A 9,854-nucleotide genomic window follows, 5' to 3' on the forward strand; every position below is an offset into this window, starting at 1 on the left:
AAATTGCAATAAACCAATACCTATAGACTTTGTGTGAAAAAATTGAAGTTTATCCTGACGATCCCACTGGAGATTGTTTGAGATACTCACTTCCAAGTAAGTGTACTCTTTTTCCACCTCTATTTTAGCCCCTTTATAAAACCAGGAGACATTTAAACCCTCTTTTTCTTGCTCCTGTTATTATAGTGTTAGTTTTTTACATTATATTAGAAATGGGATCTCTGGTTGGCTAAGGCTTGCGCCAAAGCCAGGCAGAGACCACCACTCTAGTCAGGGCAAGGGAGTTGCATGCCAAAGATAATCCCTGTTCACCCCCTTGGTAGCTTGGCACGAGCAGTCAAGCTTATCCCGGAAGCAACATGTAAAGCGTTTGCGCACGCACACAGCAACAACATACCAGGCACACCACAAAAGGAACTCCACACAAGGTTATATCAAAAATACCCTTTGTATTCTCATAAGACATTAGAATAGTAATCACAGAATATACACTGTGCCAACTGGCACTGGGCAGTATTTACAGGGGATTATATACACATGACAATTGGGCCACTGTCAGAACCATCACTTAGTAAAGATAGTAAATGTAGAACATATAATAAATGTAGAACACAACTAATAATTACTGGCAAACACTGTACTCTGCATCATCCTGTAACACAAACCATATTATGCACAGTATCACATTTAGGCGTGAAATACATTCTGTGCCAACCTCACCAGCATAAACACATTATGCAATCTTCTCATAAGTCTAAACGCATTAGACCATAACCTCCTAAGCAGAACATACATTACGGGTATACCTCACAGTAGGGAATAATCTCAAACCAAAACACAGTATGCAAAACCTCATAATCATAAAATCACATTTAGAGGCATAATTCATGGTGCATAAAACAGTAAATGAATTATATTTCCAGCACACCTACAAAGATCACATTAGCACATAACCTCTTAATAAAAACCATTGTAGAGGTATAAATCACCCGAGTGGAACTGGCCTTCTGAAAGGGGCTCAAATGCCCTGTGTCCAGAATGTCAGGGCAGCTGCCAATGCAGCAGAATCCAAGGTGCGCCATCATTCTGGGGCAAAGGAGTGCACCTTACTCCTATTTCTGAAAACCTGCCCCCAAAGAACTGTGACCTAAATGTAGCAGCTGGCACTAAGTGCTGCGCAGCTGTGAAGAATTGTGAAGGCCATGGCACCACTGTGCCTCCTGTCCTGCTCAGGGACTCTCTAAGATAGAACTACGCAAAACGTTGCAGCTGCCTGCACTCTCGCAGGGCAGCTGGAATCCGCATAAACACCCGGGCACCACTGTGCCTCTGGACCCCCCTGGTGCCCTTCGCAAAGATTATGCCCAACGTTGGAGCCACACGGGCTCTGAAAACAAAGATGGAGTGGCCCGCCCTCCTGCGGGACCACTCAGGCACCGACAATGTGCCTTGCTATGCCCCCAAGTCACTGGGGCCCTCGGGCCTATAATTAAATAAACTGCCCCATCGTTGGAGCGGCCCGCTGCCAAGCGGGGCTGCTCAGACTCTGTGCCTCTATCGGCACCATACAACAAAGAGCCATTACTCATCGGCTCTCCTCTCGGCGCTGGAGCCACTTCTCCTGCACACGGGGCTTCCCTGTACTCCCGGGAGCCCCGCACTGCCATCGGCAGGTTCACCTCTTCACCCGGGCCCCCTCCTGGTACCCGGGACTTTGTTTTTGGAGCTCTTGGAGGCGGGGTAGGTTCCCGTCCTCCCTTCTGCTTGCACTTTCCTCTGCGCACTGGGGCTCCCATCTGCTCACGGGAGCCCCGCACCGTCCCACGGGCATCTCTTCCGGCCCTGCCGCCGGCCCCACCCAGAAGCAGGCGAACTTTGCCTGGCTTCCGGGTCGGTGGCCATTTCCACTCCGGTCACGACGGTGAAAGGCGGGGTTGGCTCCCGCTTCGTGTAAAGGTACCGGCGGGGTGGGCACCCGCTGTAACAGCAAATAAGCGGGTTGGGCACCCGCCCTGTACTCAAAACGTGGGTTGGGCACCCGCTTCGATCTCCTCCATCAGGGGGGATCCCCACGTCTGGATTCCCTCAGGAGAGCCTGCAGCTTCGCACTGCAGAGCCCTCATGCTCCTTTTCCTTGGGGGAATTTAAAATAAAGCACTCCCAGGGTGCTAGGAGCCCCAAGAAAGTCCTCAAATATGAAGGGGCAATGCAGGGCCCAGGGAGGCAAGCCCTCATGACAGTCCACCCCATGGGCCACAGCAGCAGCCAGCCCCCTCCGTCAGGAACAGCACAACAGGACAGAACTGCACTGAAAAACATCATGGGGTCACAGCCCCTATATTTATATTAACATTTCCTTTGTCTAAAGTGCAGGGCATGGGGGAACCAGATGCAACTGGTTCAGGGGGGAATTGTAGCACTTTGTTTTGCAAGCTCCTCTTCCCCTTTGTCAGGTGTGGGGTAGTTGATCAGACACACCACAGGGGGCGGAGCCAGCATTCACTTAACTGAGAGATTATGAATGAATTCAAAGGAGGCTAAAAATCCAGTTGATTCTGCAGACCAGTCGGAGAAAATGACATTAAAACCAGGTCATCAGCATAAAACAAGGTTGAAGTTTCCTTCGATCCTAATTTTGGATGGTCAGTAACAAAGTGTTCAAGAATAACGGTAAGTCAGACACATATAAGGAAATTAGCAGAGGAGGCAATATACAGACCTGTTTCAGACCATTATTGACTCAGATTTTTATCAGAATTGTTTATTCCGGTACCCAATAGTATTCTTAACGAATCATCCAAGTACAGGGTCATCAGCGGGCGCAGAAATTCACTTGGAATATCTAATTTGGTATGTTTATGCCAAAGTGTAGATGTATATACTGAGTCAAAGGCAATGCTGAAGTCAATATATGCCACATACACCTTCATTTTCTGAAATTTCACATACTTCTCCCTCAGTATATACAATATTTTCTATAGTGGAACATTCCTCACAAAATCCTGATTTCCCGATTGGCAAAAGCTGAGCTGCATCTACCCAATCAAACGTTTAGCAAAAATCTTCCCTGTGAAATCCAAATGTGCAATTGACTGACATATTTTTTGGCAGATTACAATAAACTTTTTTTTTTTAAAAGAGGAATACAATTACTGCCATGCCAGGACTGTGGAACCATATCTGTTTAGTTTAGTTTTGTTTAGTTTGTGATTTATAAAGCGCCTGAATCACCCCCTAAGGGGTATCTCCGCCCTAATGAACTGCTTCCGTCCGCCAGAGAAAGGAATAGATTAAAACAATACTGTCTTGAGGAGCCTACGGAACTGCAGATGGTCAGAGCACTCCCGCAGATGGATAGGAAGTTGACTCCAAAAGGTAGGGGCTAAATGGAAGAAGGCTTTACCACCCAGCCAAGCTTTTTTACAGCGTGGAACCACAAGTAAAGATTTGGTCCCCGAGCGTAATGCCCTAGGTAGCTGATATTTTGTAAATTTTTCTGCCAGAGAGCTGGGGCCTTTGCCATTTAAGGATTTGTGCACAATGTAACAGATCCACTTCCGTACTGGGAGCCAATGCAATCTCTGCAAGAGGGGAGGGAAGGGGTGAGAGGTGGAGCATTGGAGATCAGTCGGGCTGTGGTATTTTGTGCCACTTGCAATCTGTTCAATGATGCTTCATTAGCTGATGGCTGCGCATTGCAATAATCCAGTCGGCTTAATACTAGTGTCTGGATAAGGGTTTTCCGGGAGGCCAGAGGGAGAAAGGGAAACACCCTTCGCAAGAGACCAAGAACATGAAAACAAACACTGATGGTGGATGAAACCTGTTCCTTTAATGTTAATTTCTGGTCCAGGGGGACGCCTGGATATTTGGCCACGGTCTTGGGGACCGGTGCGGATCCCAGCTCTGCTGGCCACCAACTCGGGGACCATCTTGTAGGTGCGTCACCGAATAGCATGATCTCTGTTTTTCCTGCATTAAGCTGGAGAAAATTCTGCCTCATCCAGCTAGCAATGGTCTTCATACCTTTTGAGAGGATAGACTGAGCATTGGGGTTGTTTTTTATCAAACGAGAGAAGGAGCTAAGTATTGCCTGCATAGGAGATAGGCATAAAACCTAAGTTCCTGAGTAATCCTGCCAAAGGAGCAACATAGATGTTAAAAAAAGTGGGACTGAGACAGGATCCCTGAGGTGCTCCTTTAGTCAGCTCCACGGTCTCATAGCGGAAGGGGCCCAGATTAATATTTTGAGTTCTGTGTGAAAGAAAACTCTGCATCCATTGTAGTGCTGTCCTTTGAACACCAATTTATCTGAGTCTCCTGAGCAGGATTTGATGTGAGACAGTGTTGAACGCCGCCGACAGATCAAGCAGCACAAGTAGTACTCCCTGTCCTTTGTCCAAAGACTGTCTGATGTTATCAGTGACAGCAATCAGAGCTGACTCAATGCTATGCCTGGGTCTGAAACCTGACTGTGATGGAGCAAGACAACTGGAGGCTTTGACAAAGTCCGAGAGAGATTTGTTAACGTGTTTTTCTTGAATCTTGCTCAGGAGAGGTAACAATGAGATAGGTCGATAGTTGGAGAGATCATCCATATGGGCCTTATGGTTCTTGCGTATAGGGATTATTTGTGCTGCCTTCCATTCTGTAGGAATGTGACCTTTATTCAATGAAAGATTAAGAATGGAACAGATAGGAGTAGCAAGCTGTTTAGACAGCAGTGAGGTGAACTTAGCCGGGATAATATCAAGTGGTGAGTTTTTACAGTGTTTACAGTTTACTGCATCAGGCGTAAGCAAGGGAAAATATTCAAGCTCTGCACATTAGGCACGGCTAGTAAGTAATCAGCAGAAGTATCATTTAGGCAGCTTCCATCTAAAATAATGTTGCAATACATAAGATCAATTTTTTTAGTAAAGTGCATAGCTATTTTATCGCATAGAGCTTGCGAGTGTGCTTGCTCATTTTTACAGGCCACTGGGTGGGTAAAAGGTTTAAGTATCTGGTAGAGTTTTGGGGGCATTTCCAGCCTGCTCTAGTTGCAGTGCAATGTGGGCTTAACAAGTCTTTTTTATATTTTTATAATATTTCGACAATGCCGTTTTATAATACGCTTTATGGCAGAGACGCCAACGGACCGCCAGTTTTTTACAGAGACTCTTTTAGATCTTCAATATGGGGGAAAACCAAGCTGACTGAGGGCGCCTGCCTGAACCAGTGCATTGCTTTAAAGGGACCAGACAATCAATGGCTAAAGTTACAGTGGAATTATATTGGGCTAGGCCAGCTTCTATATTCTCTGTTTCGAGGTTTCAAGAAGTAGGAAATAGATCCTGAAAGCAATCAGGAGTAATTTTATACTACTGTGTGCGCCAGCTCAAAGTAGTTGGGGCATGTGCATCATATTCCCTGGGGCCCCTAAGTCTGAACTCAATCAATGAGTGGTCGGTCCATGTGATAGGACTGGCGGCTCCGCACAGCATGTTGGAAGACTTGATGAAAATAAGATCTAATGTATGTCCCGCTAAATGGGTGGGGCCTTCGTTTATCTTATTTAAATCTAACGTAAATAGTAGGTCTGTTAGGAGCGACCGGGCATCCAAATTCAAGGTGTCTTCACTGTGAACATTAAAGTCACCTAGCAGAAGAAAGTTTTTTGTAGAAATGACATGTGAAGAAACTAACTCCAGTAATTGACGTGAAAAGTCCCTCAGGAGGCCGGTATTCCAGGGCGCCTCTCCAGCTATATTGCGAGTGCAGGTCAATTCTAAAAACGAGAACTTCCAAACTGTCATTACTAAATTGCTCCAATATTGTTGTTTTAATAGAATCCTTATAAACTATTGCTATATCACCCCCCCCACCTTAAGTGGCCTATCAAGCCTTAATTTATGATATCCCTCTGGTAGTGCTATTGCTATGGCGGGGGTGGAACTCGGTTTTAGCCACGTTTCAATCAGGAAACCAATATCGGGGAGTTTAGAGGATAAAAGGTCCCAAATTTCTACTGCATGTTTGGGCAATGATCTCACATTACCAAGCAGGCAGTTCCAATTTTGATTCTCCAAAGGAAGCTGAGAGAAAGATTCTGTCTCTACTTTATAGCTAGGCAGTCTTTTGTTATTGTTAGGTTTAACATTATTAGAAAGTGGCTGTGTTGATTGCAAACTCTGAAATCTGCAGGTATTGCATGCAAAAGGCGACTCGCGGGAGTACAGGGAGTGGCTTTTGCCAGGTAAAGGCATTTGTTAAAGCCACTTTGTCTAATCTCCCGAAGTTTCTGATTTGTGTAGGCAAAAATACCCTTAGGGTGAGTACCTGACTCTGACTTGTAATAAGCAGGGGTTCTGGCCCCTGGCGACGGCCTGGCGCGGACCAGCGCAGACAGGCTTGACTTAGGTGCGCCAGCGCCATGCGTCCGCTGCGCATCGTGCCTGTTATGCCAGTTAAATAGGGGAGGTCAGCTGCTAGAATGCTGACCTCTGTACCGTTCCTCCAGAAGTGCAAAAGTGCCACTCCCCCCTTCACGCGGTCTCCTTTCACTGGATCGGGTAACCCGTGGTGGACCGAGGAGAGATGTGGAAGGCAGCACAGAGTACGAGCGTAGTTTAATAAGGTAAAAACACAAGTACAAAATGTTTAAAAATAGAGATTTAAAATGCTTTAACTCTACGTATGCCCATTAAAATATATTGTTGCTTGGAGAAAACATTAAGGTTTAGCGATATTCGGATCCAAAGACGTGCTTTAAGCGCATTTTTAAACAGATCAATTACCTGCTTTAGAATCCCAGCCCCTAACATGGAATATGCTTTAACAAGACAAGCAGGAATACAGTCTGATCCCTTAGCTCTACTGTTAAATATTCTCAATTTCTTCCTGGGTGAACCCTAGTCTGGAATAGGGCTGGGTGGAATTGGCGTAGCGCCACTACGCAGAATTTTGGGAAAAATGTGTGGAAAACGAGCTCACGTCCTGAGGGTCCGTGTACCCGGGACAGGGGTCCCTCGTGCCTGGGCAGGCTCCCCGATCACCCCGGCCTGGCTGGGTTGAGAAGCAGGGACCGGCCCCGGGGCCTGGGTTTCAGTCAGGGCCTGGGGTTTGGGAACCCCCGTCCTGTGGCCTGCCAAGTGTCCATCTGCCCGGGACAAGGGTCCCTGGTGCAGAGCCCCGGAGACCTACAAGGGCAGGCGGGAGCCCTACCGCTATGGCTCAGCTCGGGGCGGGCAGATGGGAGTCCTTTCAGTCTCGGTCATCTGGTCGCACGCAATGATTTCCAATGGGGCGAACAGATGGCTTGGCCGCCCTGGAAGTCCCGATGGGGGCTCATTCGCCTCCCCGATCCCAGCCAGGGCTCCAGGAGATTGGGCACGTCCGGACCTAGGGTCCTCTGAGTCTCTCGGTGCGCACGGGTTCCCAGAAAGAGCGGTAGCCTTCCTCCGGATTACTAGGGGCAGGGTATGCCGGGACACCCCTCCGGGGCAGCGGGCCCTTCCTGTGGATCGCCCCAGGTGCGGTGGTCGCCTCTCCCCCTGCCCCCTCCCTGGAGGCACGGGGCCGGTGTTCTGCCTCGGCCGGCGCCTAGCAGCTGACTTAGAACTGGTGCGGACCAGGGGAATCCGACTGTTTAAATAAAACAAAGCATCGCGAAGGCCTGAGGTGGGTGTTGACGCGATGTGATTTCTGCCCAGTGCTCTGAATGTCAAAGTGAAGAAATTCAATGAAGCGCGGGTAAACGGCCGGAGTAATTATGACTCTCTTAACCTATTCTCAGTTGCAGTGGCCTTTACCTCCCAATGGTCCCGCCGGTAACTGCCTCTATAGTGCTAGACTCTGCGTAGAGAAGTCTATAGAGACAGGCCAAACAAGGTTCTATCATGGCAGCGAGCGTGATGGTGAGAAGTGGCGAAGCAAACTTAACACAATTCCAGATGGGGTAGTTCCTGGAGAATAAAAACCCCGTTAATATGGCGTAAGGAGGTACTGTCTTTCCAAGAAATGATTAACCTCCTCACCGAATTTGACTAACCAGCATCCGCTTCAAACAATGCAACATGCAACAACGATTCAGGTCACGTTATAGGCCTTAGTTGAAAAACAAAATATTCATCCAGGAGAAAGTGAGAGATACCTCGGACTGAACGTTTATCCACACACCGGCCATTCAAGCAACAACAAAATTAATGAGGTTCTTGTTGACTGGGCTCAAAAACTCGACAATCTACCACTTAAGCCCACACAGAAAATACAAATATTGTGTCAATATTTGATCTCTAAACTGTCATTTAAACTGGAAATGACAGGAACAGAAGCTAAAACTTTAAACATTCTGGATCAAACAATTAAAAAGTATATCAAACATTTTCTACACTTACTTGCATACACATGTGATGGTTTCCTATATTCGAAAAGATCCTTTGGGGGCCTCAGTATACCAAAGTTATGTATGACAATTGGTCTGAACAAAGTCAATAGCTTATTGTATCTCAGGGAAGCTCCAGATCTGTACATAGCTCATTCATTCATGTATGCAAGAGAAGTAATCAATGAAAAAATTGATGGCATCATCAAAACACACAAACTCAACATTTTAGACAGTAGATTTCTGAGTCATGAATTTAATTTGGTAGCAACATATGATTGGAGGAAAGAGGAATTTGAGAAATGGGCAAATCTCCCCGTCCAAGGTGATGTTATTAAATACTTAGCAAGTAATCCAACCTCAAATTTTTGAATCAGCAAACATAATAAAAGAAAAGAAAATCAATACATAGCTGCGCTGATGTTGTGAGCTAATATTCTGTATACTAGAGAAACCATCACTAGGGGAAGAAATCGCACATTTGCTACTTGTTGATACTGCAAAGATGTGTGCGAAACAATTTCACATATTTCAGGTGCTTGTCCTAAAACCAAGGACATAAGGATGAAAAGGCATAACAAAGTGTTGGAATTGCTATTTGATAAAGCAAAAAGGCGTGGGTGGATGACATACAGGGAACCCCATGTTAAAAATAGTCAAGGTGAACTTAGAAAACCAGATGTAGTGTTCACCAAAAATGGTACTGCTGTAGTGGTTGATGTTTCAATTTGTTATGAAAACTCATAGAATTCCCTTGAATTAGCGTATGAGAGTAAAGTTAAATACTATCAGGATCTATCACAGCAAATCAAAGATCTTACCAACTGTAAAACTGTAACATTTCATGGCTTTATTGTCGTATGTCGGGGTATTTGGCCTCAATGTAATGATGTTACTCTGGCAGATCTTGGTCTGCGAATGTCGTTCCCATTCAAGAAGAATGTTTGCCTGACTACTTTAATGAACACTCTTAAAATGTGCCAAGTATTCATGGACAATTACATTTCAAGCCAAACACTGAGATGTACACTATCGTACAGCACACGTCACTCTTACACAACTTATTATCCTAAAATGTTGATTCACTAATATTTACATGTGGTTCAACAGTTACATAATAGTTTATAGTTGACACAAGAGTTAGTATAGATGTGGATTTTTATAGAGCTGTATTTTCTAACTAGATGTGCAATTTATAGATGTGTATTTTTATAGATGTGTACTTATATTATAATAATTTAGATACAAATGTGTACATCATGATTATTGAAATGTCTTGAATGAAAAATAGGTCTCAAATAATTACATACACATAGTCACTACATATTGCATTGATTATTGATGTCCTGCTAAACAGGACTGTTCGTAGACAATTTTATATTGTTGGAATAGTACCGCAGGGTGTACTATCTCTGGCCTATACGTGACCCCAGTTCTAGTGAGGACAGCTTAACCCCTTGGCTGCGGCAGGAATTCCGCCGCAGCACTG

Source organism: Triturus cristatus, chromosome 7, assembly GCF_964204655.1.
Source record: "Triturus cristatus chromosome 7, aTriCri1.1, whole genome shotgun sequence".
Taxonomy (NCBI): domain Eukaryota; kingdom Metazoa; phylum Chordata; class Amphibia; order Caudata; family Salamandridae; genus Triturus; species Triturus cristatus.